We start from the raw sequence: 12,439 nt of genomic DNA, 5'->3' as shown, positions 1-12,439 counted from the left end.
ATTACTTTGAGTGGAAATCACGCATGATAATTCACTTAAGGAAAGCTGGATTAAATAGGATAACTATGGGACTTGAAACTTAACCTGCTAAAGATGAAAACAAGCCTAAGTGGTTTAACAAATGTGATGAGGCATATGGAACATTGTGTTTGTCTGTTTCTCCTAACTTGCTATTTCATATTGAGTCTTTGGATACACCAAATGAAGTATGGACAAAGCTAGAAACATTATTTGGCACACAAGATTCAATGAGGGGTCATATGTTGGAAAATGAATTAATTAGTTTGAGTCCAGGCAATTTCAACACAATCCAAGATTTCTTCACCAAATTGAAATCACTAAGGCTGCAGTTAAAACAATGTGGAATTGAAAAGAAAGATGAACAACTGATTCTCAGTATTCTCTCTAAGCTAAGTTCAGAATATTCTGTGTTTGTATCTACCTTCTATGCTACTAAGGGTGCACTTGGTACTCAATTCACCATGCCATCTCTAGATTATTTTGCTGTCAATCTCACTCGAGAACAGGACAAGCTAATCCAGATGGGCACTCTTAAGTCCTCTAAGTCACATGCCTTAGCAACCAACCAAGGCACAAAAGAACAAAAAGGACAAAGTAGTAACAACAATAGTAAGGATGAGAAACAAAATAATAGTGAGGAAAAGAAGGGTCAGATACCAATTGCTTCAAAAGCAACGATTGATACCTCATCCTCCAAGGACGACAAGCCTAAGAAAGAAAAGGTTAAATGTGCCTATTGTAAAAGACCCGGTCATGATGAACATAAATGTTTGAAGAAACAAATTGATCACTTGACATACATTCTTGAGAAGAATAATATTAGTGTTCCTGAGTCTATCAAACAAAGTTCTAATGAAGAGTCTAACAAGGCAAAAGAAAACAACAAAGGGAAAGGAAAGGGCAAAGCTCTTGTTGCAGTTGCTTCCTCACCATCCACTTGGGTTCTTGATTCGGGTGCTTCGCACCACATGGCTTCATCTAAGGAAGAACTTGCATCCTTGGAGCCATGTACTATGCCTTCTATTTTGATGGGTGATGACACTCTTATTGAGGTGTGTGGGAGAGGGTCTGTTGATGTGGGGGATGGCACATTCCATGATGTTCTTTGTGTACCCTCATTATCAACTAATCTCCTATCAATATACCAAATCACTCACACAGGTTTAGGCAAGCGGGTTGAGTTCACTCCTGATTCAGTGGAGATACGCGAGTTGCATAGTGATTCTGTAGTTGCAGTTGGGAGAGCAGATCATCAGTCACGGCTCTATCTATTTTCTCACTTTGTTCCTGATCCTCCTTCATCTATTTTGCTCACTCACTCTAATGATGCGAGTAAATTATGGCATGAGCGGTTTGGCCATCTTAACTTCCGTTATTTGCATCAGCTCAATCAGCAGAGCATGGTCACAGGGTTGCCTTCAGTTCAATTCTCAGGAGGTGTTTGCCAAGGTTGCATTCTTGGTAAGCATCCTATGGAAAAGTTTGACAAAAGTAAGGCATGGAGAGCTTCACAGATACTAGAGTTAGTTCACAGTGATTTGGCTGGTCCATTTCAACATCCTTCTTTCAACAGGGCCCGATATGTCCTCACATTCATTGATGACCTTTCTCGATATACATGGGTGTACTTTCTCAAACAGAAGTCAGAGGTATTTGATCATTTTCAAGACTTCAAAAATTTTGTAAAAAAGAAATCTGGGAAAGCCATCAAGATTTTGCGCACAGACAATGGTGGTGAGTATGTCAACCATCGGTTTGAAAGATTTTGCACTTCAGAGGGGATTGATTTACAGCATTCAGTTCCATACAATCCTCAGCAAAATGGTGTTGCAGAACAAAAGAATAGATCCTTGAAGGAAATGGCAAACTGTATGATTCACTCTAGATCTCTTGCAACACAGTATTGGGCAGAAGCCATTAATTGTGCTTGTTATATCCAGAATCGTGTTCCTCACCGAGCCTTGAAGGGAGTTACTCCTTTTGAAGCTTGGAGTGGTCGAAAACCATCAGTTAAGCACTTTTGAGTTTTTGGCTCCCCTGCATGGGCCCACATTCCTACAGAGAAACGTAAGGCCTTGGATCCGCAAAGCAGACCTTGCATATTTGTAGGTTATCCTGATGGTGTGAAGGGTTATTGGTTGCTCCACCCTACTACACATGAGTTATTCATTGAGAGGAGTGTTCAGTTTGAGGAGGGATCTTCAAGCTCACTTTCTATCACTTCTCCAACTTCTACCTTGACATTAGAGTCACTTGGAATACATGACAGATGTTCTGATGAGTCAGATTCACCTGAACAATCTTCTACCTCTACTTTTGATGCAGAAAGTGATTCAGAGAACTCACCTCCTTCCTCTCCTAGTCATCATTCAGAGGTTAATGGTTCCCCTCTAGATTCTCCATCTTCTTGCCCACTTTGGGCTAGACAGACCTTGCAGTCTGCAGGTGATTGGGTTGGGGATCCATTAGACACAAGGCGAACTCGTTCACAATTCTAGGATGCTCCACATGTCTTCATTGCTACTGCCTCAGATCCACAGTCCTTTCATGAGGCTTCTGGTATTTCTGAGTGGGATACAACTATGCAGGAAGAGTATAGTTCCTTGATGAGGAACCACACTTGGGATCTTGTCCCTCTTCCTAAAGGAAGAAAACTTGTTCGATGTAAGTGGATCTATCGAACAAAATTTGCAGCAGATGGGTCAGTTGACAAACACAAGGCTCGCTTGGTCACCAAAGGATTCTCCCAGGTTCTTGGGATTGACTACTCTGAGACTTTTGTGCCAGTTGCCCAAATGAATTCCATTCGAATTGTTCTTTCCATTGCCGCAACTAATCGTTGGGAAGTACATCAGATGGATGTGAAGAGTGCTTTTCTTCATGGTGACCTTCATGAGGAGATCTACATGGAGCAGCCACAAGGCTTCCTTCAAGATTCTTCACTTGTGTGTCGTCTTCGAAAGTCTCTCTATGGCCTCAAACAGGCTCCTCGGGCCTGGTATGCCAAGATGGACTCCTTCCTTCTATTAGTTGGGTTCACTCGGTGCCATTCTGATCCTAATGTGTACATTTTGCAACAGGGTGATTCACTTCTATTTTTGGTTTTGTATGTTGATGATTTGCTGATCACAGGAAGTTCTTCACCCACCATTAAGGCTGTCAAAGTGGCCCTTCAGGATAGTTTTTTGATGACTGACTTGGGCTTGTTGCATTACTTTCTCGGGATTGAGATCCTTCAGTCTCCTTCTGGGATCACCATCACACAATCCAAGTATGCTCTAGATTTACTCTCGAGGTTTCATATGGCTGACTGTAAGCCTGCTCCGACTCCCTTCCTTTCTGGAGTCAAACTTGAGGCTCAATGTTCTTCTCCACTTGTTGATGGCACTTTGTACTACCAACTTGTTGGGAGTCTCATTTATCTAACTCATACGAGACCTGACATCTCCTATGCTATAGGCATGGTCTCTCGATTCATGTAGGAGCCCCATGAGTTACACTGGAAAGCAGCCAAGCGGATCCTTCACTACATTCAGGGTTCTCATAGTTGTGGGATTCACTACGCAGCAGGTATTGAGCTTGATTTGGTGGGCTACACAGATTCAGATTGGGCAGGTGATTCTGAGGATCGCAAGTCTACTTTAGGGTATAGCTTCTCACTTGGGTCAGGTCCTGTTTGTTGGTCGAGCAAAAAGCAGTCTGCTATTGCTTTGTCTTCTACTGAGGCTGAGTATCGGGGGGCTGTAAATGCCGCCACTGAGGCCATTTGGATTCAACATCTTCTCACTGAGTTTGGTATCCAGATCAGAAGACCATCAGTCATATTTTGTGACAACCAGAGTGCCATTCAGATCTCACAGAATCCAGTTCATCATCAACGGACCAAACACATAGAGGTCCACATGCACTACATCTGGGAGCTCATCCATGGTCATGTCATTGACCTTCGCTATTGTCTGACTTCTGAGCAAGTTGCTAATATCTTCACCAAACCCTTCACTGAGAGCAAGTTCCTTCATTTGCGAGCTTTGCTGGGGGTGCGGGATGCTTCATCTTTTGGGGGAGCCTCTTCCTCTCACTTGGAGTCTTGACTTTTTTGTGGGGGGGTTTCTTTTCTCTCTCTCTTTTGAGAAATCTTATGTACATGGGTACCTCATCAGGCTTGACTTGCCGGGACCCATTTCTACATCCACCTAAGCTTCGCTTATGGGGGGGTGTTAGTGTAATTTTTTATTTTTCCTATTTTGCTAGGTTTTTCCTACACTTTTTTAATAATCTCACTTAGGTTAATAAAGCATGTCTTATTAGGTGAATGGTTGTGAGGTGTCACCTTCCTACATGTGACCATCCATTAGCTATCTTGGGAAGATACTTTGCTATCTTTAGTCCGATAGATGGTTGCTCCTCATTGGTTGGTGTTGACACCTCCTCCCTCTTCCTAGCCTATATAAGCATGCTACCTGGCTTGTATTTGCATCTCTTGTTTTTGCATCTTCTTAATGCTATTTTGCTTCCAGCATTTGCATTACTCTCTTGGAGACTAACTCTATGATGCTATTTTGATTTTGTATCATTTGCATTCATAGTTTAGATATTTACTCTTTGCACTAGTTTTCTGGGTTATTAATCTTTTCAGATTCTAACAGTACAATCCATGATTGGAGGTTTGCAATTTCTGACACATTCAATACTAGACATAGATAATGTAATTGACATTTTTTTGAGATTTCAAGCTAATCCTAAAGAATTATATTATGTAGCAATAAAGAGGATTTTTAGATATTTGAAGGGTAAACCTAATTTTAGGTTGTGATATGATAGATCAAATGAATTTACTATATGTGCACATATTGATGTTTGTAGGAGGAAGATTGGTTTCTTGTCTAAGAAAGAAACAATATTACATTTCACAAAGCACAACAGAAGAAGAGTATGTTGACAAAATAAATAATTGCAATCATATTATGTGGATGAAGTAGGTGTTGAAGGATATTAGAGTTGAGTTTATAGAGCCTCTTGTCATACATTGTGATGACACAAGTATGATGAATACATCTAAGATATCTTGTGTTACATTCTAAGAGAAATCATATGTCTATTCAGTATCATGTTTTCGGAGAGAAAGTTGAAGAGAAAGAGATTATATGGGAGTATGTTTGCACAAAGGAGAAGATAATAGATATATTTACAAAGTTTTAACCAAATGATATATTTCAATATTTGAGAGGTATGCTTGGGGTTATGGCTATGACTACTTTAGAGTAGATGATGAAGAAATTACATTAGTCCAATTGTATAGATTACTATTGTTTATCTAGAATGGTGCTTGATGCTTCCTCTATGGAGGATTATCTATATTTCAATTGAGTCATGAAGGACTCTTGGTAATTGGTATTGAATAGTGTCTTTGGACACTTGAGCTTGATGAAGATATTTTTGTAGCTGATTGATATAATGATGCCTTTGTCATTGATGTTAGTAGGAGAGAGAAGTACATGAAAAACATCTTTTGGTTATGGGGATGAAGTTTATTCTTTTATTAGAAGAGAATTATGCTTAAGAATGATGAAAATTAATGGATGTATGTCATTGGGGAAGAGATATTTCTATGAGAGATTGATTTGATTGATGAAGAGGATTTGAAAAGAAGATGAGTATAGCAGTGGAACAGTTGCACTAGAGTGATAAGTTTGTATTCTTGGAACTTAGATTTTTTTAATCTACATTTTCATCAATGCCAAAGGGGGTGGTTTTTAGCATGAATGTTGATGATATTCCTATGGGAGAGTATCCTAGCATTGCTGGAAGCACTTGGGAGATTTTGTGTGTGATCATGTATTGCATTCATGAAATAGTTTGTCATTTATGTCAACATACTAAAGAATTATAGAGCAACATATAATGTTTGAGGTCATATGGTTCGAGGATTGATGATGAGGTCAAGTGTAGTTGAGAATATGTTCTACAGAGTATTGTGAATGTATGGGTAAGAGCACATGTAGAGAGTTGAAGACTAGTAAAAATTATTTGAGATTTACAGAAGACATCAGATAGACATAGTTCCTTAGAAGTGGTTTTTGGTAATTGGATTATATCTCCTAACTAGGATAGAATCTTGTTAACTATAGTTTCACAAAGATAGAAAACATCACAAGGATGATGTCAGTGAGTGTGTAAAGTCCTAGGTTTTATGTGTGAAGATCTATAAAGAGCGTGAGATGGTAGTGTTATGTAATTATGAAAATATATACTATAACATGTATTATTTTATCTTAATGAGATCTTATTATAATTGTAAATTGAGAATGCCTCAAAGCCAACTTAATAAATAATTTTTAGGATTGGCTATAAAGGAAAGTTATTTTCTTTGTGATTGAGTGTGGTGTATGTATGAGATGTGTTGAAGTAAGAAAGTGAATTGTTGAAGTGTGAATTAAATGTGAGTAAGCAATCAAAATAATTAATGTGATGCGAGTTTTTGGTTCTAGTATTAAGATCTAAGAAATATTTGGTGCAACAAAGGCACATTGAATGAACAAAGTGAGTGTATTTTGGAGAGAGTGCTAGTGGATAGTTGAAAATTTGGTACTTTTTTGAAAGGAACAATATAGAGGCTAGTTGTATAGTGAGTTTGGTGGCCTTTCCCATGAAGCTATTTGGATAGTGGGTCCTTCTACCTTCCACAACTCCTAACAAGGTTGGCACAACTCCTAACGAGGTTAGAATCTCTTCACAAGGATTCAAAGTCTCCTAATAGGGACTAATATGTATTGACCATATTTCATGGAATCTTGAAAGAGTCCATTCTATTACAAGGAACTCATATATTAGTACATCATTTTGTGGGTATCATCCCCACTAGGTTTTTCCCTCTAATCAAGGGTTACTCTAGTTAACAAATATGGTGTTTTTGTATGGTTATCTTCTTGGGGTTATTGCAATTTTTGATTACATGTTTTAGATTTAATAAGCATAAGAAATTTTTTTATTTATTGCATAACTAGTTTCCCCCACCTTCCAGTTACCTTGGTGGACTTTACTTTCTAACATTTTTGTTTTAATTTTTATGGTCTTGAATCCTTTTTACAACTCTCTTCTACATCACATGCATTATGAATTTTAGATTGATCTAAGGTTGATTCTAACCTTTTGGGTGCTACACTCTCTGTCACAATCAAGTAACATTTATTTTCTCTCTCTTTCCTTTAAATTTTCCTATTGGTCTTGGTTTCTTTTCCATTCTCCTTTTCATATTTCGCTTAGATTAGATAGTTGGTTTTTTTAGGATTGTATGATACTACATAACTATGTTTTACTTTCATTATAACAGTTTACCTCTTATTCCTAGCTTCAATTTTTTCCTTAAAACCAAAGGACCTTTAAACTAGTAATTAATGGATTTGAATAATGGGGAAGTTTGGGATAACCTTATATCGATAGAAGGTCTAGATGCTACAACATCATTTCTATTTAGATATATATTACAAGTTTTTGTCTGCATCTCGTCTTTATCAAGATAATCCATAGAAGCTTTAACCAATTATGTAGGAAGGTAGAACATAAAGTTAAATATTAGTAAATATATTCAAGATTAAAATTTTCTCTTTATCATTATGTTATTTTCAACCAATTTTATAAGTAATGTCTATGAAAGGAACTTAATATCATCAATTATGTGTGTGAGAAGTATATTATATTAAGGCAAAGGTACAAAATAAATATAAGTAAATATCTAGATAATCTTCTTATTTTTTTCCTAATGAGATACTGATGAAGATCTTAGTCTAAAGGTTGAGTTCTACAAGACTTTTTAAGAATTTGAGCTGATAAGTGAAAGAGCTACATTATAAAAGGAGGACAGTGACATATTCAATAAAATAAATATCAATAACTACTTGTTGAAAACTATTAGTTTTAAAAGAGTTATGCAAGAGTCAAGTTAATTCTATGTATCATGTTGTAGACTTAAATCTAGATATTGTAATGAGAAGGTATGCCTTCTAAAATTCTCAATAAAGTTGGGGTCTATGTAATCTCCAAATCTATTATTGGAACCGATATAATAAGAAGGAATTCTTTCTGCAATCCTCTAACTTAAGATTATCACACATGGATTTAAGAACTAATATGGATTTTCTCCCTGTTCTTTTAGTGTCAACAAAAACATGTAAAGTTTAAATTCAAAATTAATAAAATCTATGTCATATGTCTTTTATCAACCAAAAAATAAAGTATACAAATATTTATACTATGAAAAAAATCATTAAATAGAGACATTATTTGTATTCATTTTGTTAGTGTAAATAATTAATTATTATTATACTTTACTTAAGTTTACTTAGGTTAATGCATTATTTTATTATTTATTAGTTAGAAACCTAGGAGTATGCATACTCATATGAGTTGTCTTGTTGATAACATAGGAGTTAGCAACTCTATTTTAGCACATGGTGTCTACAACATAGGAGTTTACATATTTAATTGAGTTGTCATGTAGACAACATAGTTGTTCACACTCTAATTAAGCACATGGTGTCTGTAACATATTTTTATGTGACACACCTATGTAAGATTATCCTCTCATCATCACACTAACTCCTGTGCTCAATGGAGGATAATCCACTCTTGGTGGACATGTGCTTAGTTGTGAGTCTTATCATTTTGTTGACTCCTATTCATTTTAGAGATCTTTATAGTTAGGCACTCCTAGTGTGTATGTATAATTAATTCATTTTTCATATTGTTATTTTGATCATACTTTATTGGTCCATTTTGTGCTAGTGCTTGAGCTTCTTGATCTTGGGTGATTTTTTCCTAAGGAAAATTCTTACACGGTATTAGAGCCGAGGGAGCTTCTCTTCACATAGCCATTGGAAACTATTCTTGCTTCACCTCTCGAAGGACCTCAATTTAGATCTGGAGTATCACAGCTATTGGGAGCATCTAGAGCCAAAGAGGACCTTACAATGTGTCCGAAGCATTAATGAGTTAAATTTGACTATAAATTTGTCTACCCTAGGCCATAGTCAAATTTAAGGCAATTTTTTTTGCAAACTAGAACTCGAAGGCCCAATTTGTAGAATTGGTATGATCTCTTTAGATCTGTGCAATTAGTTTTTCAGATTTGAATATTTTTGTGTCTCTGCATATTTTTTTAAAGATTTACATTCTATTTCCAAAATTCTACAAAAAAATTGGCCTTTTAGGCTAGGAGGAGAGATTTTTTTTGTAGGACAAGATTGGAGCTTGTTGGTGGAAATAAGATATTGGCATCATATTTAGAAGGTCAAAAAAACTCCAAATTGACTTTTGTTTCATCAAAATTGAACATCTGAGGTGAAATCTAGAGTCAATTGATTTTTGGAGGTGTGACAATGGCAATTAAGAAAAAATAAATGTAGAGGTGATTTTTGAACAATGATATCTCCCTCATACATAATCTTTTTTTCAAGAAATTTTATTTTGTTTTATGGTAAAATTTCATGATATGCACATTGGTGCAAGATTTTTGGGATCTCTATTCCTAAATTTTTCTACAAATTGCAAATCTTGATTTTTGCAACTTCAAAGACTTAGTTTGGGCTCATCTAGACACATATTTAGGTCCTATTTTTTTTGAAAGTACATAATTCTTTATCTACATTCCAAATCTACAATCATATTATAGGCTTGTATGGATAGAAATACCACTTTAGAAATAGGTCTTTTTTCAATGTATTGCTTTGATAAAACTTTAAAATTGTTGTACATCTGAGCTACATTGCTAGTACTAGATTTGAACTACAAAAGGAGGTTGTGAACAACAAAATTAGAAGCCCACTTTTGTCCATTTTGACAAGTGGCCTATTGTAAACACACTATATATAAAGTGCTAGGGTAAAATCACAAACCTATGTTGCCCATTTGTAAAGGAAAAGGCTAACAAAAGTATAATTGTTCACCTTCAATGACATAAAACTAGTATTGTTATTTAGAATTTGACAATGAAGGAAACTAATAAAGTGTGTTTAAATGGATGAAGTTTAGGATAATAATTTTTTTAAAAAAATTGGAGTAAGAATTGATATATTTTCTATTTTTTATAAATAATTTTTTAGTTGCTAGAAAATACTAAAAATTAAGGGTTTAGTTCCCATCACAAAACTATATGAAAATAAGCTTATTTTCATTTGAACTTAGACTATCTTATAGATAACATATATAGCTAGCACAATAAAAAATAAAAATTGAGTTTAGACCTATATTTTTCCTTTTATAATGATTCAAAATTTAACTCGCATGAAATCAATAGGTTTCATCTCCCACCAAATTTTTCAAAAAAAATCTATTCTAACCACAAGAAAAATTATACATTTTGAAAGAGGACTCTCTCCTCTAGAAAATCATATAATTTTCAAAAAAAATTTATATGATTTAATAATTTCTTCTTTCTCAAACTTGACATATTTTTGAGTTTTAAGATACATGCTTGTAAAAGTTTTTAATCACAATATATTATATCTAATTAGAACACTATAAATTCTATATGAGAATGTTCTTGACTTTCATCTCTATAAAATGGTGTTTATATGCTACTTAAAGAAATTCATAAAAAATAGTAAGAGTTATTGAAATGTCAATTTTATGAAATAATTTTATTTCTTTAGTAATTGGATGCAAACTTGTTCAAATAATGCATTTAATAGACATTTCAAACTGAAAAAGTTAGAAACCATATATAACTTAGCTAAAACGAATTTATCTAGATCACATGTTTGAGAAAAATTAATTTTAGATAGAAATACTCAAATTCAGTTGTTTTAATAAGTTAGTATAAATGATGATACAAATTTGTATATTTACCCACCAAAAGCATCCTTTTTTGGGGGGTTCTTTGATTGAGTGAATAGGGGGGTGTGTCTTGTGTTTATTGGTCTCTCTTTCTCTCTTGTTCTCTTTTTAATTTTTTGCATAATGGGTTCTCCTAAAACTCCACTTTTAACTTCACACAATTATACTACATGGAAAGATATTGTATATAGTAGACTAATAGAAAAATGCTTAAATTTATATGCTGATGCACAAATTGATTGGCAAGTTAAAGAAAAACAGACTTTAGGAATTATTAGGAGTTGCATTTATAGAGATCTCTTCTTCCACATTTCTAGCTTTAAGGATGCTAAGGGTGCTTGGGAGAAACATGAAGGTTTGTATGGTAAGGTGGATGAGGAAAATGGATTCCAAATTGAGGATGATCTACTTCTCTTAGATCCTAAGAATTTTGACACAATTCAAGACTATGTCAACAAAGCCAATGAATTGAGAGCACTACTTAAAGATTGTGGTAATCCCATGAAGGATGATAGATTGATTCATCACATTTTGAAGAGGCTACCTTCAGAGTATGCATCTTTTTTTTCAAGTTATAACACTCATAGGTTGACCATGTGAAGTGCCTTCACAAAGCCTACATTCAGTGCATTTGTCAAAATGTTGATGTTGGAACAATCCAAGTTGATAGATATGGGAATTCTCAAGTCATCCAAATCTACATTGTTGGTGGCTAGTAATCAGAACCAATCAAATCAAGGTAGAAAAGGTTCTACCAATGGTAAGAAAAAGTAGTGGAAGCAAAAATCACAATTAGAGACACAACTATCTTCCTCCTCACAACAAGCTAATTCTTCTTCCAACAAGAAGGATAAACTATTTTATAAATATTTCAAGAAATCAAATCATGATGAGCATCATTACAAGAATAAGAGAACAGATGAGTTGGAAAACTTACTTAGGAAGAACAAAATCAATGTGCCAAATGCTTCCAAGGATTCAAATCCATCCACTTCATAGGGAAAAGGGCAAGCACCTATGACAAGTTCAAATTCTTTAGGGGAATGGATTCTTGACTTGGGTGCCTTACATCATATGGGTTCTTCAAAAGAACACTTTTCTTCATTGAAGCAATCTAAGGTACCTCGCATATTTGTAGGGAATGACACTCAAGTGGAAGTTGAAGGGAAAAGACAAGTTGAGATGGAAAATGGAGAGTTCAAAGATGTTCTCTATTTTCCTAACCTTAGCACTAATCTCCTTTCAATTTACCAAATCACTCACTATGGAGCTAGCAATAAAGTTGAGTTCCTTCCTAATTCAGTAATGGTGTGAAATCTTAAAGATGATTCATTGGTTGTAGTGGGTGAAGTTAATCATGACACAAGGCTTTATTCTTTCTCCCACTTTGTGCCTAAGTCTCCTTCACATGCCTTGTTGACACAATCACAATCACAAAGTAAATTATGGCATGAGGGGTATGGACATCTTTCTTTTCACTATCTTCATCAACTTAGCTCAAAAGTATGGTTGAAGGTCTACCTACAATCAAATTTTCTATAGGTGAATGTTCAACTTGTTCAATGGATATGCATCTAGAAGAGAATAT

This window comes from Cupressus sempervirens, chromosome 1 (genome assembly GCF_028749045.1).
Source record: "Cupressus sempervirens isolate cs-2001-9-10 chromosome 1, ASM2874904v1, whole genome shotgun sequence".
In the NCBI taxonomy this organism is placed as follows: domain Eukaryota; kingdom Viridiplantae; phylum Streptophyta; class Pinopsida; order Cupressales; family Cupressaceae; genus Cupressus; species Cupressus sempervirens.
This window is presented reverse-complemented; position numbering follows the sequence as displayed.